We start from the raw sequence: 26,216 nt of genomic DNA on the forward strand, positions 1-26,216 counted from the left end.
AAGTGTGGTCTCATTTAATGTAAAAATAGATAAATTACCTAGAATTGTAAACCTAGACAATATTTCAGAGTCTAATTAATTTCCAAATTTCCAAATGTGGTTACTTTGAAATGCTAAATAAATTGCATTCTCTGTCTATATTATTATTGTCTATCACAAAATGTATCATCATACGTACTGTATCAATTGTAAAAATGAGGAGAAAACTTTTCTTATGTGTAGAAAAGGCGGTAGAAACAATCAAAGAGTGGATATTTCACACACCTGTCTCAACACGCAGTATGCACACAGTTGCAGCACCGGTCTGTGCAGGTAACAGCTGTGGGAGGGTGGGGCCGGTTGGGGGGGATTTCAAGGCGACGATGCAGAGGGAAAATTAAATAAATAATTAATTTTCCCTAGGCATCGTCCCTCAAAATCCCCCCATGCGGCCCCACCGCTGTTACCTGCACGGACCACGGCTGCACAGTTGAGGCGGTTGTAAATCAATATTGTTTTACTGCGCCCCTCAACTGCTCAAGGGCCTAAAACTGACATTGTTATTGACCTACTGAATACAAACTCTGGAATAAAGGCAGGTATAAGTTCCACTCGATTGGACTGTTGGGTTTACGATTCAATGATAGAACCTCTTTTAAAACACTAAAAACCACTTTCTTATTGTGATAGTAGCTGTGTTTGCTACCATTGGTCAACATTGAAAAGAACATACAAATAACATTCCTTTGAAACAGTGGACAACATTATGCAGCATGCATGGCCTTGAAAGGAATTCCATGACCTTTCCAGGAGGTTTGATAAGTTTTGAGAAATGCTGGTCTGTTAGAAATTGGGCTTCTTGTTGGCTAGGGTATGGAACCCACTACTCTAGTCAGGGTAAGTCAGAGAGCCACCAAAGATAAACTGTGCTCAGCCTCTGGGCTGTGTAGGGCCAACTCTAGGGGTGACTGATATGTATTAAAAAGGGAGTTTTGAGCCTGGCAAGAAACATATCTTGCCAGCTAGTAATGACAGTTTAAACTGCACATACAGGCTGCAATGAGACATGTTTCATGGGCTACTTAAGTGGGTAGCGCAATAAGTGCTGAGGGCCAAATAGAAGCATTGAATTCACAGGCACAGGGTACATGTTGTACCAACTTACTAGGGACTTACCAGTAAATAAATGTGCCAACTGGTGGTAAGCCACTTCTACTATCAATAAAGGAGAGAAGACACACACTTTAGCACTGGTTTGCAGTTGTAAAGTGTGCAAAGTCCTAAAAGGCAACAAAAATGGGTTCAGAAAACAAGAGGGTGAAGGCACACGTTTGGGGATGACCCAGCACAAAAGGCCAAGCCCACCAATTCTACTAAACAATGCTGTTAAATCAAAAATACGCAGCAAACTGCAAATCAAACAATACTCGAACATTAACCTAATACAATTTTGATTCAGAGTGTTAATATTACATAGGGTATTACAGAAGACAGGACAGTCAATCTAATCTTTCATAAATCCTTAATCAGGACCTATTTGTGGGTTGTGTCCACAGGTGACAGTAACCTATCACAAGAATGTGCGCTGACTATTCAAAAACACATATATCATTCCTTTAAAAGAGCAATCTGATAGTACAATCAAATATCAAAGTAACATTGATTAAATCTACAAATTTCATGACTCAGAATGCTAGCCAGAAGGCATGTTCTAAACTCATTTATTTGAAAAAAGTGTAGTCACCCATTATAAGCAGTGTTGTGTTGGAACCGCATATCAGAAGTATGAGAAGCTCCATTGTAGGTGTTTATTTCTCAGGCCAATGTTGTCTGGGGTAGAGCGAAATCAGTTTGTCAAGAGTATATAAGGCATCTCCAAGTGTCTAATAGCCTAATAAATTATATTGTCCATGTAAAGCAAGAAGTTTCTGAGATCAGAGTAACTTCAAGGAGCCATTTTGTTGAGATGATGAAGTAAATCTATCTACAAGGCAGGACAACAAATGTCCTGTTTATTAGTTGAACAGAGACCAGGAGAGAGGAGAAAAGAAAGACAGAGATTTGAAATTAGGTTTAATCTGAGTTAAAGAGCTAAACATACACCTTTCAACTCCTGAACATATGCAGTTGAGGGTTAAGCGTTATGGGACCCCTAATTGATGCAGTAAAATATGATTTTGAAGATTAAATGTATGCTTTGGTATTAATGATAGAAGTCATGTTATCAGAAAGTGACCCAAGTTATAGGACACCATCTGAAAAAGCAATTTATTTTTTTCACTTTCATGCCAAGTTATCAGTAGCCAACCTACACCAAATTTGCCAAATGCATATGTGTTCAGTTGAGCTCAATTAAGTTAGGATACCATTTAGATGTAAGTCTTCTTTTAGATTGTGGAATTATTGGTAAGTTTAAATGTGTCTCCTAAAAGAAGCGTCTAGACTCAAAATAGATCAAAGAGCAGCAATTAAATCTGTTTTGTGGTCTGATCTAGATGTCAGACCTCTTACGCACCACACTGCAGATAAGCTACAATGGTCTTCTTCAAAACACTATATAATTTTATATTACTGTATCTCACAATATTGAAATAGTTATTTTAATTGTATAGCCTATATGTAATATTCCCTCCCCGCTCCCCGCTTCCCGCCACCGCCGCTAACCCCGCCCCTTTTTTCCTTCTGTACCCTCCCCGCTCCCGCCTCCCAGCTGCTCCGCCCCCCCTCGCACTTGGCCATATATGGCGACCGTGCGACGCAGGTGAGTGTGACCTAGTTTAGGACACCCCCGCGCCGCACGGCCACCAGCTGCTGCGTGTGCCTCCCCGCCTGACTGCCTCGCTGCCCCGGCTGCCGCCGCGTGACCACGCCCCCTGCCTGCGAGCGGCGTGGTCCGTGCTTGCCTGACCTGCAGGCTCCTGGGCACCGCTTCTTGCCCTGTGCCCCCGTTTTATTGTCTTTATTGTTGTTATTGTATAGTATTGTATTTTTGCTTTCGGTAGTGCCTGTTTTTCTGTTCGGCAGTTACCCATCGTCTCTTCCCTCCCCGCTTCCCGCCACCGCCGCTAACCCCGCCCCTTTTTTCCTTCTGTACCCTCCCCGCTCCCGCCTCCCAGCTGCTCCGCCCCCCCTCGCACTTGGCCATATATGGCGACCGTGCGACGCAGGTGAGTGTGACCTAGTTTAGGACACCCCCGTGCCGCACGGCCACCAGCTGCTGCGTGTGCCTCCCCGCCTGACTGCCTCGCTGCCCCGGCTGCCGCCGCGTGACCACGCCCCCTGCCTGCGAGCGGCGTGGTCCGTGCTCGCCTGACCTGCAGGCTCCTGGGCGCCGCTTCTTGCCCTGTGCCCCCGTTTTTATTGTCTTTATTGTTGTTATTGTATAGTATTGTATTTTTGCTTTCTGTAGTGCCTGTTTTTCTGTTCGGCAGTTACCCATCGTCTCTTCCCTCCCCGCTCCCCGCTCCCCGCCACCGCCGCTAACCCCGCCCCTTTTTTCCTTCTGTACCCTCCCCGCTCCCGCCTCCCAGCTGCTCCGCCCCCCCTCGCACTTGGCCATATATGGCGACTGTGCGACGCAGGTGAGTGTGACCTAGTTTAGGATACCCCCGTGCCGCACGGCCACCAGCTGCTGCGTGTGCCTCCCCGCCTGACTGCCTCGCTGCCCCGGCTGCCGCCGAGTGACCACGCCCCCTGCCTGCGAGCGGCGTGGTCCGTGCTCGCCTGACCTGCAGGCTCCTGGGCGCCGCTTCTTGCCCTGTGCCCCCGTTTTTATTGTCTTTATTGTTGTTATTGTATAGTATTGTATTTTTGCTTTCTGTAGTGCCTGTTTTTCTGTTCTGCAGTTACCCATCGTCTCTTCCCTCCCCGCACCCTGCTTCCCGCCACCGCCGCTAACCACGCCCCTTTTTTCCTTCTGTACCCTCCCCGCTCCCGCCTCCCAGCTGCTCCGCCCCCCCCTCGCACTTGGCCATATATGGCGACCGTGCGACGCAGGTGAGTGTGACCTAGTTTAGGACACCCCCGCGCCGCACGGCCACCAGCTGCTGCGTGTGCCTCCCCGCCTGACTGCCTCGCTGCCCCGGCTGCCGCCGCGTGACCACGCCCCCTGCCTGCGAGCGGCGTGGTCCGTGCTCGCCTGACCTGCAGGCTCCTGGGCGCCGCTTCTTGCCCTGTGCCCCCGTTTTTATTGTCTTTATTGTTGTTATTGTATAGTATTGTATTTTTGCATTCTGTAGTGCCTGTTTTTCTGTTCGGCAGTTACCCATCGTCTCTTCCCTCCCCGCTTCCCGCTCCCCGCCACCGCCGCTAACCCCGCCCCTTTTTTCCTTCTGTACCCTCCCCGCTCCCGCCTCCCAGCTGCTCCGCCCCCCCTCGCACTTGGCCATATATGGCGACTGTGCGACGCAGGTGAGTGTGACCTAGTTTAGGATACCCCCGCGCCGCACGGCCACCAGCTGCTGCGTGTGCCTCCCCGCCTGACTGCCTCGCTGCCCCGGCTGCCGCCGAGTGACCACGCCCCCTGCCTGCGAGCGGCGTGGTCCGTGCTCGCCTGACCTGCAGGCTCCTGGGCGCCGCTTCTTGCCCTGTGCCCCCGTTTTTATTGTCTTTATTGTTGCTATTGTATAGTATTGTATTTTTGCTTTCTGTAGTGCCTGTTTTTCTGTTCTGCAGTTACCCATCGTCTCTTCCCTCCCCGCACCCTGCTTCCCGCCACCGCCGCTAACCACGCCCCTTTTTTCCTTCTGTACCCTCCCCGCTCCCGCCTCCCAGCTGCTCCGCCCCCCCTCGCACTTGGCCATATATGGCGACCGTGCGACGCAGGTGAGTGTGACCTAGTTTAGGACACCCCCGCGCCGCACGGCCACCAGCTGCTGCGTGTGCCTCCCCGCCTGACTGCCTCGCTGCCCCGGCTGCCGCCGCGTGACCACGCCCCCTGCCTGCGAGCGGCGTGGTCCGTGCTCGCCTGACCTGCAGGCTCCTGGGCGCCGCTTCTTGCCCTGTGCCCCCGTTTTTATTGTCTTTATTGTTGTTATTGTATAGTATTGTATTTTTGCTTTCTGTAGTGCCTGTTTTTCTGTTCTGCAGTTACCCATCGTCTCTTCCCTCCCCGCTCCTCGCTTCCCGCCACCGCCGCTAACCCCGCCCCTTTTTTCCTTCTGTACCCTCCCCGCTCCCGCCTCCGAGCTGCTCCGCCCCCCCCTCGCACTTCGCCATATATGGCGACCGTGCTTACGCGCAGCGGTCACGCGCAGCGGGCGCGCCGATTGTGCGCCGAAGGGGCGCCAAAGGTAAGCCCGTCTGCGCCCGTCCGCGCCTGGACCGCGCCCAGTGCCAGGACCCCTGGCCCTCGAGGACCCCTGCCCACCCGCCTGACGTACACCGCCGCCACCCTCAACGCACTCAACACCGGCCGAATCCCAGGATGCTACCGAGCCACCCCACGACGCACCCACGGACCCTTCAGCTGCCACGCCTGCAAGTTCACCTGCATCCGGACCTGCCCTGCACCAGCACCCGCCAAGCCGAACACCAGCAGCAACCACCTCAAGTGCATCCTGCTCAACACCCGCTCCGTCCACAGACACGCCATCGAACTCTGGAACCTCCTCGACACCACAGCCCCTGACGTTGCCTTCCTCACGGAGACCTGGATGAACGCCTCTTCAGCGCCCGACATCGCCATCCCAGAGGGCTACAAGATCACCCGGAGGGACCGCACCGCCAACCAGATGGGAGGAGGCATAGCCGTCATCCACAGGGACACCATCCGCATCACGACCAACACCGACGACACCCTAACCACCGCCGAACACCTGCACTTCCAGATCCACACCGACCCGAAGACCACCCTCAGAGGCACCCTGATCTACCGACCCCCGGGACCATGCACACAATTCAGCGAGGACATCGCCGACTTCGTCAGCCCGCATGCCCTCCCCTCCGCTGACTACATCCTCCTGGGGGACCTCAACTTCCACCTGGAGAACAACAGCGACCGCAACACCATCACCCTGCTCGACAACCTTGCCAAACTCGGACTCAAGCAGCTGGTGTCCACCCCCACCCACCTCGCTGGACACACACTCGACGCCGTCTTCTTATCCAGCAAAGACATCGCCTTCAGCCACGCCACAGGACTCCACTGGACGGACCACAGCTGCGTCCACTTCACCTTCAGAAGAACGACGATCCACCACCACCAGCAACAGGTTGCCCGAAGAAGCTGGAACAAGATCACAGCCGACCAGCTCGCCGCTTCCCTGAGCCAGCACCCTCCTGCCAGCTCAGCGAACCCCAGCCAGGCCGCCGACAACCTCACGAAGTGGATCAGCAACTGCGTGGACGAACTCGCCCCTCTGAGGACCCCGCCCAGCAGACCCGGCAGCAAGAAAGCCCCATGGTTCAACAACGAACTCAAGAGCTCCAAGAAGAACTGCCGAGCCCTCGAGAAAGTCTGGAGAAGGGAACCAACGCCGGACAACATGACCACCCTCAAGCTTGCCACCCGGAAGCACCACCAACTGATCCGCGCCGCCAAGAAAACTGCATTCAAGGACCGGCTGGACAACAACGCACACAACTGCAAGGAACTCTTCAACATCGTGAAAGAGCTCTCCAACCCCAACGCCGGAAACAACGACATCACCCCATCGCAAGACCTCTGCAACTCCCTCGCCTCCTACTTCCACAACAAGATCGCGGACATACACAACAGCTTCAGCATTCAACCGACGCACGCCACGACCGCAGCAACGCCGCTCACCACCACCCTCCGCGCCTGGACTCCGATCAGCACCGAAGACACCGTCCGCATGATGAACTCCGTCCACTCCGGATCTCCGACCGACCCCTGCCCTCACCACGTCTTTAACAAGGCCGACGCTGTCACCGCACCCCACCTGCGGGACATTATCAACACCTCCTTTGACACCGCCACCTTCCCTGAGAGCTGGAAGCACGCCGAACTCAGCGCTCTACTCAAGAAACCCACAGCGGACCCCACCGAACTCAAGAATTACCGCCCCATCTCGCTCCTCCCGTTTCCAGCCAAAGTCATCGAGAAGACCGTCAACAAACAGCTGGCCGCCTTCCTCGAGACGAATGGATCCCTCGACCCCTCACAGTCTGGCTTCCGAGCCAACCACAGCACCGAGCCCGCCCTCATCGCTGCCACCGACGACATCCGAGCCCTGATGGACAACGGAGAAACAGCGGCCGTCATCCTCCTAGACCTCTCCGCGGCATTCGACACTGTCTGCCACCGCACCCTAGTGCAGCGCCTCAGCAACGTCGGAATCCAGGAGAAGGCACTGGAATGGATCATCTCCTTCCTCGACGGAAGAACACAGAGAGTCCGCCTACCACCGTACAAGTCAGAGGCCACCGAAGTCATCTGCGGCGTCCCTTAAGGATCCTCGCTGAGCCCCACCCTCTTCAACGTCTACATGAGCCCCCTCGCGGCCATCGCATGCCAACACAACCTCAACATAATCTCCTACGCCGACGACACCTAGCTGATCCTCTCCCTGACTAACGACCCCGCCGCCGCCAGAGCCAACCTGCACGAAGGGATGAAAGATGTAGCCGAGTGGATGACGACCAGCCGCCTGAAACTGAACTCAGACAAGACGGAGATCCTCATCCTGGGCTCCTCGCCCTCCGCCTGGGACGACTCCTGGCGGCCCCCCGCCCTGGGCACCGCACCCAAACCGACAGACCACGCACGCAACCTGGGCTTCATCCTGGACTCCTCCCTCTCCATGACCAGACAAGTCAACGCCGTCTCCTCGTCGTGCTTCAACATCCTGCGCATGCTTCGGAAGATCTTCTGGTGGATCCCCACTGAGACCAGGAAGACTGTCACCCAGGCCCTCGTCACCAGCCGACTGGACTACGGCAACGCCCTCTACGCCGGAACCACCGCCAAGCTCCAGAAGAGACTCCAGCGGATCCAGAACGCCTCAGCCAGACTCATCCTCGACATCCCACGAAACAGCCACATCTCCGGACATCTGAGAGACCTGCATTGGCTCCCCGTCAACAAAAGAATCACCTTCCGCCTCCTCACCCACGCACACAAAGCCCTACACGATCAAGGCCCGAGCTACCTCAACAACCGAATCAACTTCTACGCTCCCAAACGCCACCTCCGATCAGCCAGCCACGCCCTCGCCGCCGTCCCCCGCATCCGAAGAGCGACAACAGGAGGAAGGTTCTTCTCCTACCTGGCCGCCAAGACCTGGAACTCCCTCCCTCCCGACCTGCGCCTGACCCTAGACCACACCTCCTTCAGGAAGAAGCTCAAGACCTGGCATGGTCGAGCAGTAACGGCACCCCCCCCAAGCGCCTTGAGACCCTACGGGTAAGTAGTGCGCTCTATAAATGTCTTTGATTGATTGATTGATTGATATGCCTTTTGTGGTTGTGAAAACAAAACAATATGGCTCCATTCTTTTTCTTTTTGTTTATATTTTTTGCAAAGATATACCAACAACAATTCAGCATCCATATCGTTTTTCATACTCTTTTCATTTTCCTTAGGTGGGTGATATTATATATTTTAAGAAATAACAATAGAGAATACTAGCTAAATAATAAAACAAATAGATCCAAAGTACGAAGCACGAAAATTAATTGGTAGCTTGATGCTGAATCACACCATACCAGATAACATTACATTTTCTAAGTTAGGATACCATTTAGATGTAAGTCTTCTTTTAGATCTTGGAATTATTGGTAAGTTTAAATATGTCTCCTAAAAGAAGCGTCTAGACTCAAAATAGATCAAAGAGCGGCTATTAAATCTGTCTGTTTTGTGGCCTGATCTAGAGGTCAGACTTCTTACGCACCACACTGCAGATAAGCTACAATGGTCTTCTTCAAAACACTATATAATTTGATATTACTGTATCTCACAATATTTAAATAGGTATTTGAATTGTATAACCTATATGTAATATACCTTTTGTGGTTGTGAAAACAAAACAATATGGCTCCATTCTCTTTTTTATTTTTGTTGATATTTTTAGGTCTCGCCCTGGAATTCGCATCCGAAGGATGCGTCCAGGGCGGAGACTTATAGCTGTCGGCTGCCGGGGAATGAGGGACAAGAAACTGTGACGAGCTTATCCTGGCTGGATTGAGCTGCGTGCACGCGCGTCAACATTCACGCATGCGCACATCACAGCCACACGCATACACAGCACTCACGCATGCGCACATACACACGCATACACAGGCACACCCCCGTCACCTACACGCATACACAGAGACCCCTCCACACACACCAGCCCCTCTCCTCTCGGCTCCACACACACGCACACGCATTTACACTTACACAGACACGCAGGCACCCAGACAGGCAACCCCCCCCCCCCGTCACACACACGCATACACACAGACTCCAGGACACATACACATACACACACACATGCACGCTCACACACATACACAGTCCGCCGCCGCGCGCGCGCACACAGATGCCCCCCCCCCCCCAACAAGGCGAAGCCCCACTCACCGGCATCCTCAGTGCAGCGGCTCCCACCGGCAGCAAGACTCTTCTTCCCTTCTTCGGCACCGGGGCGCAGGGTAGGCTCCTGCCTGCTCCGGTGCGCCAAACAATCGCGGCTCTTCCGTGGGAGGCGGGGTAGGCTCCCGCCCTCCTACTTCCGGTTGTCCCGCCCGGCCTGCCTGACTTCCTGGTCGCAGGCCGGCGCAAAACGCTGCATAAAAAATGCTAGAACAAAGGCTGCTTCTCAGTTTCCGCGACCGCGCTCCGGTTACCGGCGTCTTGTGTTTTTTCTTTTTTAATTGCGAGCCTTATATTTTCAACATTTTTCAGTCTCAATTAAGTGCATACTATTATATAACTGAGTTAAGGTCCCGCGACGAGGGGCTGAGCAACCGTAGTGGCGAAGCGAACCTGACCTGTGAGGCGGCCTGATTGCTGTGGCGGAGCCGGAATCGCGGCGCGACAGACCGAGCCCGGGCCTCATTCAGGTGCGGAGAGAGGCGTCCGCGAAGTAGCAGCAGCTCCGGACTGAATTCCGGCCGCCTTTACCAAGATGGCGGCCGTTTGAGTGAGGTTCCGGACCACAGACGCGGAGACCGAGGGAGAAGCGGAACGGGTCCCACCCGCGAGGCACGGCGCTTGGTGGAGGTGCTACCCGGGAGCGGAGAGCGGGGGGATCCCTTCACCTCCCCCCCCAACGACGAAAACCGCGGGCGCTTGGATCGGCGGAGCTGGTCCATTCCCGCAGGCAAGATTGGACGCCTACAACGGAGGTGAGCCCAGGAGTCAAAAGCGGAGGAAGGGACCGCTTGGGGGGAGGCCTTGCGCCAGTGGCCTACCGGTCCGGTGCATACCCCCGAATTCCCATTAGTGCCACCCGCATCGACGGAGGTGCCCTCTCCCCACCCCCCATACACACATTCCCGCCTGTGGAACGGCCGGTGGGGAGGACACACGAGACACGGGGGCAGGCGGCAGACTACGGGAGGCACCAGCAGCGGAGGCTGACCCCGCCAGGGACGACACTAGCAAGGAATCGGGGCCACGCAGGGAAGGGAGAGCAGAACGATCACGAGAGCGGCAGGGGGTGAGACTCCGGACATTGCCCCCCCTCCCCCTACGTGACAAGGCACACAGCCGAACGGGGAAGAAGGCCCTGAAGCAGTGGGGATACTAGGAACTGGAAGAAGAGATAGTGCCCCCCCACCCCCCCCCCCTGCACCAGGGGTCATTGTGAGAGGACAAGCGCTACACGGGAGAGGGCCGGACCATATTCACGAACCGGGCGGAAGGAGAAGGGATGAGATAGCCACCTCAGCCAACCCTGACCTCAAGGGCCACACGGAGATAGACCACTTGCAAACGCACAACACGCCCCTGCTGGCAGAGACCCACCTGGGATAGCTCCAAGGGACGGGCTTCGGAGCGACTGAAGACTGAGCACAGGGAAGAAAGACACCTGGATACGACGAGGGGGGTGGCAGGATCGCCCCACCCGGAACACTGAGGTGGGTGCAGAACCAGACAAGCCCGATACTGAGTGACAGTGCGTGCAGAGTGCGTGCAGAGTGACAGTGAGTGCAGAGTGCGTGCAGAGTGACAGTGAGTGACAGTGAGTGCGGAGTGACAGTGAGTGCGGAGTGACAGTGAGTGCGGAGTGACAGTGAGTGCAGAGTGAGTGCAGAGTGACAGTGAGTGCAGAGTGAGTGCAGAGTGACAGTGAGTGCAGAGTGACAGTGAGTGCAGAGTGACAGTGAGTGCAGAGTGACAGTGAGTGCAGAGTGACAGTGAGTGCAGAGTGACAGTGAGTGCAGAGTGACAGTGAGTGCAGAGTGCGTGCAGAGTGACAGTGCGTGCAGAGTGACAGTGAGTGCAGAGTGAGTGCAGAGTGACAGTGAGTGCGGAGTGACAGTGAGTGCAGAGTGACAGTGAGTGCAGAGTGACAGTGAGTGCAGAGTGACAGTGAGTGCGGAGTGACAGTGAGTGCGGAGTGACAGTGAGTGCGGAGTGACAGTGAGTGCAGAGTGACAGTGAGTGCAGAGTGACAGTGAGTGCAGAGTGACAGTGAGTGCAGAGTGACAGTGAGTGCAGAGTGACAGTGAGTGCAGAGTGCATGCAGAGTGACAGTGAGTGCAGAGTGACAGTGAGTGCAGAGTGACAGTGAGTGCGGAGTGACAGTGAGTGCAGAGTGACAGTGAGTACAGTCACTCAGCACCACCACATTATCAGTCAGAACCACCACAGCATCACTCAGAACCACCACAGCACCACTCAGCACCACCACAGCATCACTCAGCATCACTCAGCACCACCACAGCACCACCATAGCACCACTCAGCACCACCACTGCATCACTCAGCATCACCACAGCCCCATTCAGCACCACCACAGCATCACTCAGCACCACCACAGCACAAATATGTTCTCTCAATGTTTCAAGCTTTATTACAAATGTCACAAAAAGATGTTAATATTTCACTTCTGTTCTTGGATTTTGTTACAATAAAATACACTGAACATAATCTTCACAAAAGTTATTTACAAAAGTTTAAGCTATTGCCATTATAAATTACAATCACTTTTATTAAGTATTAAAAAAAATTAAAAGCCATTGTTATTTGTAATATCAATACATCTAAGTCACGTAAATACAAATGTTGCATGACAAATGCTATAGGTGTCACATTTGCGAAAGTTATAACTATTGGCATTGTAAATGACAAAGCTATTAATTTAGCTATTTTGAAAACCAACACATAAATGAACATTTGGTGAATTTCCATTAAAATATTTGACTTTTTTACTAAGATATTATTATACTGTTTTATGCAAACAAAATTTAGATACTGCATAAATAACTTTAATAAAACATATTTTATATGAAGCTTTTTATGTAAAAAAAAAAACTATAGCATAAAGCAAAAAACAATTGCCATTTACAATGCTAATAGCTCAAACTTAAATAATGCGAGACCTATTGCATTGCAAATGCTTGTTTATTTTTTGCAAAGGATTCAAACTCAAGATATAAAAACAAAAATTCAGCACCCATATCGTTTTTCATACTCTTCTCATTTTTCTTAGGTGGGTGATATTATATATTTTAAGAAATAACAATAGAGAATACTAGCTAAATAATAAAACAAATAGATCAAAAGTACTAAGCACGAAAATTAATTGGTAGCTTGATGCTGAATCCTACCATACCAGGTAACATTACATTTTCTAAGTGCCTTAACGCCTCTGATTTTAGCCAAATCTTTTTCTCGTGCAAAGATTTCTCTAAAAATACTCCACCACTCCAGTACATTACATGGCTTCGAAGATATCCATGCCCGGGCTATAGCCAACCTAGCAGAAACTATAGCTATAGACAATAATGCTCTCTTAGCTCTATTAGCATCATTTCTATAACCCAGCATTATCTCAGTTGTAGAAAAAGCCTCATCTAAGCGAAGTTGATTTCTTAATACATTCCAAACTCCTTGCCAAAAAGTCATTAACATAGGGCACATATTAAACATGTGAACAATATTTACTCCATATCCCCCACATTTAGGACAGCACGTCTTATTACAAGAATGTTGCATGATTGCTTGTCCCCATCTAAAAATGTTATCCGGTGTATAATACAACATACATATAGTCTTAAATTGCTGAAGTTTTAAATTCACAGACCATATGGCCCCTTTTAATGTAATGAGTGCATCTTCTATAATTGTACCAGCTATTTCCTCCCCTAGCACTGCACTCCACTTCTACCTAAAAGGCCGGTGGGATCCAGTCTATCCTGGTTAAATAATTGATAAGCAATACCAATTAATTTTCCTTGAGAAGGTTCCTGGATAAAATTCAGTAATTGATGGGAATCCACTATTTTGAGTCTTTGTGATCTCAAAAAATAATCCCTTAATTGGAAATATTTATAGTAGTGCTGTTGTGGTGTAGAAAAGGAGTCTTTCAAGTCTTTAAAAGTGTGAAAGCCCCCCGTGTCGTATAAATCTCCAAGTTTATCTACCCCCAGGTTAGCCCATTGTTTAGCTATACTATCCTGAAAAATATATGGGAGAAATGGTTTATCTGACAACTGGAATTTATTAAAGTAAATTGGCAAGGAGTAAATATTAAATATTTCTCCCCAGTAGCTATATCCTTTAGAGTCTTAAAGCGTACCCTTTTGTGATAGTTAGGAAAGTGTGTGTTGTAAAGAAATCTGCAACTATCCTGTTTTAACAGCAACTTATGGCTAAAATCTTGATCTTTACTAGAGAGCAGCCTCCGAAATCTGCTCGTGAATGAGGCCCAATAGTATGCTTCAAAATCAGGCAATACTAGACCACCTTGACTAAAGGGGTATTTCAGAAGCTTAATAGCTCGACGTGCCCGCCTATACCCCCAAGTAAACCTACCTATTATTATGTCTAATTAAAAAAAAAAAAATGGCAATTCAAAAAAATAGATCTAAATAAATACAGCTATCTAGGGAGGATTGTCATTTTAACAATGTTGCATCTTCCAATGATGCTAATAGGAAGCCTATGCCAATTCTTTAATTGGTATAAGGCTTGAGAATATGTCTCCATTCTCAAGCCTTTTTAGCATTCAGATCCAACAGTTCTGCCTTCTGCTTTCATACATTGCGGCCTTACACTGTTTTTCAGAGTAATAATGATACTAACAGTTAAATCTCTGGTGTCAAAGGTATATAAGAGCCTTGCTAATGTTTCTGTGTTATGTAAAATTGATAAATTACTACATCACAGATGTTATGATTACAGAATCGACGTTTGACTATAGGAAATAGTCCCCCAAGGACAGATTTTGCTATCCTATTGGCCTTTAGTACTTTGGAATGTTACATTAAAAGGGCATAATAACAACAGTGCAAACTGGTGGTCTAGAAAAACAAATTAATGAAAAGGAAAGAGAGACCAGTGGTGGTTTCTTAACAAATCAGTTATATCCAAATGCGGACACACAAAGAAATAAAGCAGAACCGACAGAGGGAAGGTAGGAGAAGGATTTCCATCAACTGCCCTTCGTGGCCAGTGTCATCATTTGGAATTCCAGCTTCCCTGTCACGTCACCCCATAAATACAAGGGATGAAACTGTGATCTGGGAGGGTGAACCCAGTAGCTAGGATAGCATAGAAACCAAAGATTGTTGACTAACAGCCTATAGGCCCAAATACACAGACCAAGTCAAAAAGTGAAGTGCAAAAAATTAGTGAGGAATTAAAAAGGACATAGCGGCGAACCAAACAATTTCATTTATGCTTGCTGCCATGCCTATTAAAAGAAATGCAGGTACGGCTAAAAACAAATATGCTGCAGTTCTTAGGTCAAAACTCTAGAATTTCTTCAAAGATGTTCCTGTGGAGCCGAATGAAGTGCGAGCAAAGATAATCATTACATGTCTGCAGTATTACTACTACTTACATACAGGACCATTAGGACCATTACGTTCAACTGAAATTTGACCTGGACCAGAACTATCTCTCTCACAGTGATCAACTGTGATTTGGAAGAAAACAGATGTGTTAATGAAGGCAGTGTACCTACTTTTATTGCATACTGTTTATAGAGTCATTTACACATACATGTCTTTTGTGACTGGCGTATTTTAAATACATTGATAACCATAAGGTGCCTTATCAACTCCTGGCACTAGCTCACATTTATAATCTAGTTATTTGAAAATGATACATGCTCCTTTAAATATAGGTGGCTAATTTTGGCTCATTACCATCCTCTAAGTGATGCATCGAGTGAACCAAAGTATTGAGCAATAAATGTGATGTTGCTGTTCCACGCAGAAATGTAATTTTGGCACCACATGAAGTTCCTTATAAGAACACCATGCACTTGACTACCTAGATAGACAGAAGCCTCCACTTATTAAGTTTCTCAGTTAAGATGCTAGGCATGCCCACAGTTTTAGGTCTTCACATATCTGCAGATATGCTGATTTCGTCCGCATATTTACTTTAGCTTGGTGAAAGCTAAGGGAGACATGAAAATATTTGCAGGTCTACAACCTGCACCACTGTATTCCCAGAGGTATTTACAAGTGTTAGCAGAAATAATATTTGATTACAAAGCGCCTTGAAGATGTACATCACATTAAAACACATGCCTATTGGTTAACATAACTAGTACTGCAGCTGTTAAAACATAGCTTGAGTAGACATTTGACAATACATCCAGTTTCCTAATCTGTTACAAATGTTAATGTATGTAGGAAATATAGGGTTGCATGTATGAACCTATTTCATGTTCGCAAACAGGCCGAATCGCTGAATTGGCCCGTTGCAAGTGCAAAAATGGCTTTTCCCATGTACTGATCCTATTATGTGATGCAGTAACCTGTTACCGAATCTCAAAATGGGTTTGCGATTCAGTATTTGGAAGTAGAGAGTTTAGGACGTCCCTTCCAAATCCTGAATCGCAGAGGTATGTATGAATGTTTTGTGACCGTGAATGAGGTTGCAATACATTCGCATTGTACCACCAACTTCAAATTGCTGGTAACCCATTCGCAAATGGGATTGGATCCCCAAGGGATTTAAGAAAAACTGGCTGCATTAAAAAAAAATGATTGCTTTATTGTAAAGCAATCACAGACATGGTGGTCTGCTGACCGTAGCAGGCCACCATCCCTGGGATTTTAGTAATTCCTAGGAGTCGCAAATACTGACCTACCTGATTAATATTAATGAGGTAAGTCGCTATTTGTGACCCCCTCTTGGAGTTTCACACAGTTGGAATAGTGATTACCTAATTGCGATTTGCAGAAAATCGCAATTAGGTAACCGCTATTCCTAATGTTGATACATGTGGCCCATAATTATTGTTCATGCGAAGCAGCTTCTGTCTACGTGGAAGTTCATTATGAATGTGTAGCAAGGGAATTCTTGGTTTCTGCATGGAAATGTCAACGTATATTTAGTAGGTGGGAAGGTGTAAGAGGCAGATGAACATCCTTTGGCATCTGCCACTAAAATTCATGCCCACCTGTTTGTAAGAGCTTCTCGTCCTGTAACCCTCATCACCAGAATGGGCTTGGAGTGTGGTGCAATGTTAGGAACATACCAAAAAATCCTAAAAGAGTTATTCACTTAGAAAAAAATTCTCATTGTCCCCTTGCAGTGTGATGACCTAAATACCAGTACCTGACGGTGTTAAATACTCAAATATATGTTGACTACTTCAGACCATTATGAGATTGGCACAAAAGTTTTTTTAAGAGGTGTGGTTTAAGGGGCCCTTCCAAGGAGATATACATCTGACGTTTAGTCATTATAGCTTTCCACATAACCAAAGACAATATAGGGTGTCATTGCTAGATGAAGATGTTGTTGGAAAGGGGCCATTCTAAGATGGAAGTGAAAATCACATCCAATTAGAAAGGTTGGCAATTTGTTATTACAGAAGTGCTATAATACAAAAGGAAACCGTAGAGGGTTTATACCTGACAAATAGTGAGTTTAATTAAACCTCAACCACACTGCTGATCATCTGTCCATTATTCCAGAAATAACTTGTTTCATGTACTAGTGATGTCCTATTACTTACCGGTAATCTTCATTACTCCGGGTCCCGTAGTCCTCGATACCTTCATAATTACAAGTGGAGATGATCATCTCCTGACAGAAAAAAACAAGAGGAATGCTGGGATACTAATACTGCCCCTCCCCCCGGGAGTACATAAGCAGTACTTACCCAGCAGCCCTCCTGTACTAACAAGCCCAGACAGGAAGGCCGGCCGCCCGGGAGGGAGGGAGGGGCGAATGAAGGTGTTGAGGACTACGGGACCCGGAGTAATGAAGATTACCGGTAAGTAATAGGACATTACCCCCAGGTCCCTCCGTCCTCGACACCTTCATAATTACAAGTGGAGAATACCAAAGCAGAAAACCCGGCCTTCCGCATGCACAAGCACACCCAGGAAACCACAACAAAAGCAGCCACCCAAGGGAGCACTGAGGAGGAAAGGAAGACCGCAGGAAACAGCCGGCCCGCAACCCAGAACAGGACAGCGGGGACAAGGACCGGAGACAAAAGAAAAAGGCCAGGGCTCCAAAGAAGGAGGCCGCCAACCCGAGAAACCGGCAACCGGAACCCGGACCAGGACACCAAGACCAGCCAAAACAACCCACCGGAGAAGACCGCCAAGGACAGAACCAGCCGGAAGGCACACAGGGCCAGGCAGACCCACCAGGAAGACGAGACAACCCGGAAGAAAGCCAAAGAAAGAAATGGCAAACAGAGCGCAGGCACAAGCACCCAGCCCAAAAAGGACTCGAGCCCAAGAGACCCGAGGAGGAAACCCGGCCGAGGAAGCCCAGGAACCAACAAGCACCCAGGAGCTGACCAGGAACGAGAACCCGACCCAAAAACAGGGAAGGGGAAGAACCCCAGAACCCAGCCGAAAGCCCACCAAACAAGGAGAGGCCAACAAGACCGGAAACCAGCCCCAAAGAAAACTCAACCAGGCCGGGAACAGAGAAAACAACCACAAGGCCAGAAAACCCCAACCCCAAAGGAACACAAGGCAGGAGTGGAGCACAGAGCAACCGGGAAACCACAGCAGCCGCCCAACGAGTCACAGAGGGCAGCACAAAGAAGGCGGCCAAACGACACAGAACCGCTCAGGAACCCCACACCCAGGCCAGGCAAGCAGCAAGGGCAGGAGAGCGGGAAAAAGAAAGCCCAAGGAGCACAGCACCCAGACCAGAACCACAAGGACCCAACCCAGCAACGCCGGAGAGGAGACAAGCAAACGCAAAAAACAGGCCAACAAATGCCAACAGAACCGGGAAGCCCGGAAAAGAGTCGAGCAATCCGACCGCGCAGGAGGAACAGCAGGCCCAAGCAAACCCCAGAAGGAGAGCAGAGGACCAAACAGCAGGAAACCACAGACAACCCGCAGCCAGGACGGAGGGACCCGCAGAGGCACGAGCACCACAGAACAGCACCCCAACCCGAGAGGAAGGAGCACCCAAACAGACCCACACCGGCAACAAAGCCTGGGAAAACAAGGGAGGAAGGAGCGAGCCAGGACCACAGAACCAGGAAAGCACCCGGAAACGGTCGGCAACAAACCCCCCGAGAAGGCTAAAAAGGGACAGCACAGCCCGAAATACCCCAGGAGGCACAGACCAAGGCCACACACAACCAGCAAGAAGCCGACAGAACTAGAGCCACAGAACCCCACACAGGCCCACAACACCGGGAAAACAAGCCCGGGAAGAGAACCAACAGCAGGAAAGGCCCAGAAGGAACCACCAGGAAGCGGCCCCAACGCAGAACACCCCACCAGGACCTAAAGGGAGACCAGCAAGGAAGCAGAGCCCAAAAAGGAGCCCAACATGAAGGAGCGGCACGCCCCAGCCAAAACCTCAGCCAGGTACCCACCAAGGGAACCAGAACAACCCAGGGAGCAAACACCCCCGCGAGAAGAAGGACCAAGAAGCCAACAGCACCCAGCAGCCCCAGGAGGCCAGGCAGGAACCAACACGGCCAGACCAAGTACAACCATCGATCCGACAGCGGAGCGCGGAGACCGCACACCAACCCAGAGAACAGGAGGCACGACAGGAACTGTCAGCCGCCAGGAGGCCCCAGCCAAGAACAAACCAAGGCAGGCACCACGGCATGAAACAGGAGGGGCGGCCAGGAAACAACAGAACCAAGCCAAAGGCAAGCACAGGGAGAGCCACCGCAGAAGCAGCCAGGCCAAGCCTACAGAAAAGGCCCCCGGACAACACCAGAAGCCCCAGGCCGGAGCAAAGGGAAGGCCACAGCACCATGAAGACCCAGGCAGGACCCCCCACCAGACACCACGTCAGAGAACAGGCGCAGGCAGGGAGGAGCAGAACAGCTGCACCCTAGGCAGCACAAGCCACCCAAGAGCAGGCAGAGGGGACAGAGCACCCCAAAGAACAACTGGCACAACACCGGCAAGCACCCACGAGAGGAACCAGGCGCAGCCCACGGGACGGGAGAAACAGGGCCAGGAACCAGGAGCCCTAACGGGCGACTAACCCCACAGAGTCCAGGAAGGGAAGAACCAGGACCCCCAAGCGGAGCAGACAGCCACAACAGGCCAGCCCGCAGCGGAGGCAAGACCACCGAGGGAGCACGGCAGGCCAACCGGAACCAGGGGAGCCCACAGGACCCCCCCCCCCTCCACACCCCCGCAGTGGCTCAAGGAGCAGGAACACCGACCCACCACCAGGCGGGGCAGGGAGCCCGAAGCGGAAGGGGAACAGGACGCAACCCAACAGGACGCTGCAGAAGAAGAGAGAAGCGACTCCGACATAAGAGCAGCAGAGGGCAAGGCGCAAGCAAGCAGGCAGGAAAACCCCAACAACACAGGGAAACCCACGAGCAAGCAAAGGCGGAGCCAGCGAAAAAAAGAACCAGCCACCACAGAGGCGACCGGAACCCACGCCAACTCGAGGCAGGCCACAAACAGAAAGGGCGAACGCCCACAGAGACGCCAAGAGCAGGGGCACCCCCCGAAGAAGAGACCCAAAGGGAACAGACCCATGGAATGCCCACCACCCGAGAACAGCAAGAACCAGGGCAGCAGGAAACCCCAAAAGGGGGAGACAGCACAGTGCCCAAACGCAAGTCCCCGGCACCCCTAGGAGGCACCGACCCAGGAACAAGACACACACCAGAAGGTACGCCCCATAGCACCCCAGGACTGGCACCAGCAGGCCAACAGAGGGCCCACCAACACCGGACAACACGACAGCAGCGGCCGGATTGAAACCCACGGGGCAAGAGCGGCAGCCAAACCAGAGGCGCGGAAACCCCAGGGCACACACCAACGCCGCACAGGCTACTGGAGAACTGACAGAGGGCAAAGCGACAACCAGCACATCAAAAAGGACGCCCCAGGTAAAGGCGGAGGCCACCAAGGCGGGGCAAAGCGCAGCAGAACCACCAGAGAGGGGCCCACAACACAGGACAAAAGAAGCCCACACCCAGCGGAAAAGAGGCAGGGAAGGGACAAAGGGACGCCCAACACACAGCGCCAAGCGGACAACCAGAGCCACAAAGCGGGGGGGGGGCTGAAAAACATGCCGTGGGGGGGGTCCAACACAACCCACCAAAGACAGAGAAGCTGCAAGAAGGAGCGAACATAGAAAAAAGCCCCAATCGCAACAGGCTCAGTAGGTGAAAAAGGGCAGCCAGCTCCTATTGAAGCTAAGCGCGAGGACATCTGTCAGAGTCCATTGTGCACATAACAGATGTCAGAGTGAAAGGCTCGAAGAACACACCTGAGCCCCGAGAACCCAGCGGGGTATGCACGCCCGCACAGTGCCCCAACCAGAACAGGCACAGAGCAAAGCACCTAGCACATCACAAAGGAAACACCGCACATCCCCCAGAGGGCCCCCCAAGACACAGCACAAATGTGAAAAATGCAGTAGCACCACCACATTCCAAACACGGCAAAGTCGCAAAACACGATCAACGTGTGCGACACACTTCACATCAACCATCCATCCATCCAGTTGAACGAAAGTGTACAAGCTGGCATGCTGCAGCCTAGAACTCCTAGCTGCCAGGACCGAAGGAGCACGAGTATTTCACGCCACCCGGGAACTCCGCCAGCGCTCTCCCATCTCTGAAGCAGGCCCATGGTAGCACCGGGCGGAGCATCAACACACCCCAGAGCCGGAACAGCAGTGGACCACACAAGGAAGGAACCCACACGTAGGGCACAGAGAGAGAGCAAAAACACCGCAAAGCGGGACTCACCCGGAGCGGGGGCCGGAGCAGCACGAACAAGGCCCCCACACAAACAGCCGGCTCCAGAATCCAAACATCCAGCGCAGCGCGACTCCCACCCGGCCAAGCTCGGGGAGACACGCACAGCGACCCGGAAGCAACCGGGAGGCGGCGCACCAGCCGCAAAGGGCCGGTAAGAATCCGGAATACCGGCCAGGAAGAAGCCATGCCTCCCAGCAAGCCCGGCAGGCCGGGAGGCAGGCACACCAGGAAACATCACCACTGCCCGCGAAGCCAGGCAGCCAGGCAGAGGGAGCAGAGAAGAACCTGCACGCCACCCCAGCCCAGCAGGAGCAGGTGCAGCAACCACAACAGCATCCATCAATCCAATCTGTCGAAGACAGAAAAAAAGAACAGGAGGGCTGCTGGGTAAGTACTGCTTATGTACTCCCGGGGGAGGGGCAGTATTAGTATCCCAGCATTCCTCTTGTTTTTTTCTGTCAAGAGATGATCATCTCCACTTGTAATTATGAAGGTGTCGAGGACGGAGGGACCTGGGGGTAATGGCGCACTGGTTGTTTTCCAGTGTTATCTTGCCAACTGTTTATCTGAATATGAAGACCTTTCCATTGTGGGTATCTGGATTAGGTATATGTCACCCAAAAAGTGCCTGCATTTTGTGGTTTTTTGTATAGTGTCTGAAGAAGGAATGTCCATTGTATTACGTTTACTAATTGTCCTTTTTATTTCCTTACAGGTGATTTTAGAGTTCTGTCTTTTTTTTGTTGGGATGCTCACTTCTGCTGGGAATGTCCTTGTTCCTTAGTCTCACTTGCTGTGCTTTTTCAACTTATCTTTCTTGGTATTCATGTCATCTCAGAGTGTCTGAACGGTCCAAGCTCAGCACAAGGTGAGAGGAAACAAACGAGGAAATGTTGAACCTAAAGTCAGAATCTCCATTCTTTAAAATCAAAATAAGTACAGCGGTATCCGTTTACAGGAAAAAGTCACCACTTACATATGATAAGAACTGCCTAGATAAATAGAAGGAGTAAAAAAACATTGAGTGCCACCGCACACTCTAGTTACCTGGTTAGAAAAAATATTCTAATGGGAACAAGGCTATACTGAGTCTGCTTTAGGGCGATGCAAGCAGTGCAGCTGCACCTGGCGTTGACATTGATAGGGGGCGCTGGTTTTAGAAATAACGTATGGGTTTAAAAGCATGTGAACTTCCTTGAGCGTCCAGCAGTTTCAGGCAACAATAAAAATGTCAAGATAACTCTGGTGATTAATGTTCCTACTGGTGAGAGATTGGCAGTTTTGAAACATCATAAAGTAGGGCAGAAAGTTAATGTGCCTGCTGCATCCAACGTGTACCATGCAGATCGCAGAGCTGACTGAGTGAATTATGAGTAGCACTATAAGAAATGGAATGCATGTCAGAGAGAGGCTATGGAGAGATGAGGTGCACTGTTGGAGAGTGGTAGTGGGGGAATTCATGGAGAAGTAGATCATGAGGGGTATTGCCCAAAACGACAGTTGCACCGGGCCCCACCAGCACTAAAGCCGGCCCTGAGTCTATGTATTCCAACTTCCATAAAGCATTAAAATGGGAGAGAATTACCAATAGCATTGAAGTCTGCACAATGATCTGACAAAATCAGGCATTTTAACCCCTTCGACGCTTATGACGGAACAGTTCAGTCATCAGCGTCGGTTGGGCTGTGCTGATGACGGAACCGTTCCGTCACGACCACGCCCGTTTTCCGCGCTGAAGGTGTTAACACCATTACATATGTCAATACGCCCACCCTCAAGTCATCTGCCATTGGCAGTACAACACACGCTTTGTTCACAGTCTGGTCTAAAGCCAGCCCTGAACAGGTCGAGAACCCTATATCCCTCAACAAACTCTTCATGCTTGTAATGTATCTACCATCTCTAATAGCTTGATTAAACAAACAAGAACATTGGTTCAAAGTGTGCTCGATCAGATAAGTCCAACGGAGGCTTCTTCAAATGTGGCACCATTACTGAACCCTTAACACTGCATGGGATGTCTCTATGTCACAGGTTGGACACGAAGAAGGTCTGTTAAGTTTAATTCTTGATGCCCTGAGGAAGGGGCAACTATCCCAACAGCCACAATGCCACCCTGATTAGAATAATTAATCTCAAAGGTGTCAACTGTTTCCTTTGGGGGAGAAGTGTGGCTCACTGGTTAGAGGAGGCAGTCCATGATGGAGAGGTCAGACCCGGGACCAGGGTTCAATCCCCAACGCGGCAGGGCCTTGAGCTCAAAATGTCCACGGACTCGATAATTCTCGCCTCGGTGCCTACTCGAATCGTGGGTTCACACTCTGGAACTCTGGGCAATAGCTTGCTTAATCTCCACTACGGCCCCACCGCGATGGGATGCCTGGTCTTCACCTTGAGGATGCCCAGCAGGGGTAATCTCTCAGGGAAAGGCCAGGACGGGTTCCCAAAGCAAGCGCCTTGAGACCTTACAGTGAAAGGCGCTATATAAGAACGGATGATTTACGATTTACGATTTACTCAGTTAGGAAGAAAAAGCCACAAAGGGCAAAAACCTCCTTCATAATGCCAAAGCTCTTGATTGAAGATGAAGGAGTAAATGGCAAGACATCAACCTCTCCTGACGGCAGTGAAGAAGAAACAGTTACGCAAAGACGTCTAACAGGTGAGCCAAAATAAGATTCACACTGAAAGCAGCAAAATCAGGGTGAAAAATAGTAGCAGGAGGGAGAAGAACACAACTGAAAGTAAGGGAAGGAATCCATTGAGATGCAACTGAGAGAGCGCCATGTTATTCTGAAAGTTGTAGGGGTGCATTATATTCAACCATAGTCAGCACCCGCATATTAAGAGGATGTTACTAATGTAGTTTAGGAAATGTAACGTTTGGGCCAGGGATCAGTGCAAATTGTGGTGGAGTGTTTATTAACCATATACGAAATAATGCTTTATTCATGTTAAATGTTGCCTAAACGTAGAAAATGTGATCCCATGTGAAATGTTGCGTTAACAATGAAGTGCCTTAGTGAAAATATAAAGATGCTTATTAATGAGTGATTTAACATAGGTTTCAATGTGAAGAAGTGTAGTTTGTATTGGTAATAGAATTAAAGTTTAACCAATGAAATGTATGCTCATGTTATAATAGAAATGCAATTAGAATGTGTAAGGCCTGAGGTGTGTTAAAGCTGGTAGAGGCTAACTGTATTTTCCTTTGCTTAGCTTTAGCTGAAGAAATAATCCCTATTCTTGGGAAAAGCTGTTCTCACCAAATGTTGAATTGTAACTTCGAATGTTGCAAAGGGTTCTTCTCACATATATTCCAGCTCGCAAGTGCAAGGCCACGGACCTTGTTAGGTAGAAGGGGCCATTGTTTGGAAGTTAGGATAGTAGGAGCGAGCGCAGAGAAGATGCCAAGGAATTTGGGAGTGCAACATTTAGCGGAGAAGGTGCCTGGGACCCAAGGACACTCTAAAGATGCTTGATGGAGAGGATCCATCCTGGAAAAATACGAAGACGAATACCTGCCAGAGGGTGTTGAGTCAAGGATCACAAAAGTAGTAGTGATAAAAGGTAGTTTATTTGTAGATAAAGAAGCATCCCCTAGCGACACATCCAGAGGCACCGGTCAGCTCACAGCAACTGACTAACTACCTCTCAACTGTGGAACGGCACGATCACAGATTGTGCCATGAAGCAATACAACACATTTGAGCAATAACATATATTTCAAAGATATACAATGCGCGAGAGAACAGCGCGCAAGAGCAGCACGCAGAAGTGCGCGTGAAAGACTTTTTGAAAAAAATAAAACTAGGAAATGCTTCCAAAATGCTCCATCCCATCCTCGTCGCCAAATTGTTGAGTCAAGGATCACAAAAGTAGTAGTGATAAAAGGTAGTTTATTTGTAGATAAAGAAGCATCCCCTAGCGACACATCCAGAGGCACCGGTCAGCTCACAGCAACTGACTAACTACCTCTCAACTGTGGAACGGCACGATCACAGATCGTGCCATGAAGCAATACAACACATTTGAGCAATAACATATATTTCAAAGATATACAATGCGCGAGAGAACAGCGCGCAAGAGCAGCACGCGGAAGAGCGCGTGAAAGACAAGAATAAGCATACACAACAGAGCGGTGTGTCTGGGGCGTTCCTAAGGTGGGCACAAAGGCGTGTCAACTGTTTTGGGGTTTTGTATTAGGGACAGCGCCCAAGGGTAGAGAGCAGATTAGATTTTAGTGGGCTTCAGGAGAGAGCAGGTGTAGAGGCAGAGAGTGATCTGGGGAAGGTAAAGATGTAGGGAGATTGTGCACTTAAGGCAGAGTAGGGTGTAGGAAGGAGGGCCTGAGAGCGAGTTCTCTAGCTAAGGATTGTTAGGAGAAGTGGGTGTACTTCTTAGGAAGTCACCATTGCTGACACCTTTATACTTGCTTTGGTGAAATGCTAAGTAGGGATGTCACTCCAGAGACAGTGTAGAGACAGAGTAACCAGATTCTTTTCCTTTCTGTAATGCAATCCCGGACTCAGGTTAGGAGTTTCATCCTTTGCCTGATGATTCTTGAACTGATTTTGCTTTTCATTCTGAGTCGTCTGAGACTCTTGCGTAGGATTATGAATGTATTAGTTCCCGTTTACTTCTTGAATCTTTTACTGAGATGTTTGTACATCCAATTATTTTTGGCAATGTAATAAATCTTTAAAATTTCTCTGGTAGCCAGTTATTCTTGAGTACAATTTGAATTTGGCTGAATACATTGTTTAAAGTTGTAACAAAGTATCTTCCCTCCACGCTTCTATGACAGGGAAAAAGGTTCAGTCGGCCTTATCTGGGATTCTGGAAATTGGTAAGACAATTGAGAAAAGAATCCCAGCTTCTCCACATCCATCGTTCGTAAGTGCCTCTTTATACCTGATTCAAACAGGAACTG

At 50.0% G+C, this 26,216-nt stretch overlaps 1 long non-coding RNA gene across 1 annotated transcript in view; it reads left to right on the plus strand.

The window, feature by feature from the left end:
* Positions 1 to 25,994, plus strand: part of LOC147665699 (uncharacterized) — a 42,002-nt gene extending 16,008 nt beyond the window's left edge. Inside the window, exons 2-3 of the long non-coding RNA XR_015304990.1 lie at positions 14,801 to 15,030; positions 21,999 to 25,994. This is a non-coding gene — a long non-coding RNA (uncharacterized LOC147665699). The remainder of the gene's footprint in view (positions 1 to 14,800; positions 15,031 to 21,998) is intronic.
* The last annotated feature ends 222 nt before the right edge of the window (positions 25,995 to 26,216 follow it).

Source organism: Lissotriton vulgaris, unplaced genomic scaffold (genome assembly GCF_964263255.1).
Source record: "Lissotriton vulgaris unplaced genomic scaffold, aLisVul1.2 SCAFFOLD_260, whole genome shotgun sequence".
Classification (NCBI taxonomy): Eukaryota; Metazoa; Chordata; class Amphibia; order Caudata; family Salamandridae; genus Lissotriton; species Lissotriton vulgaris.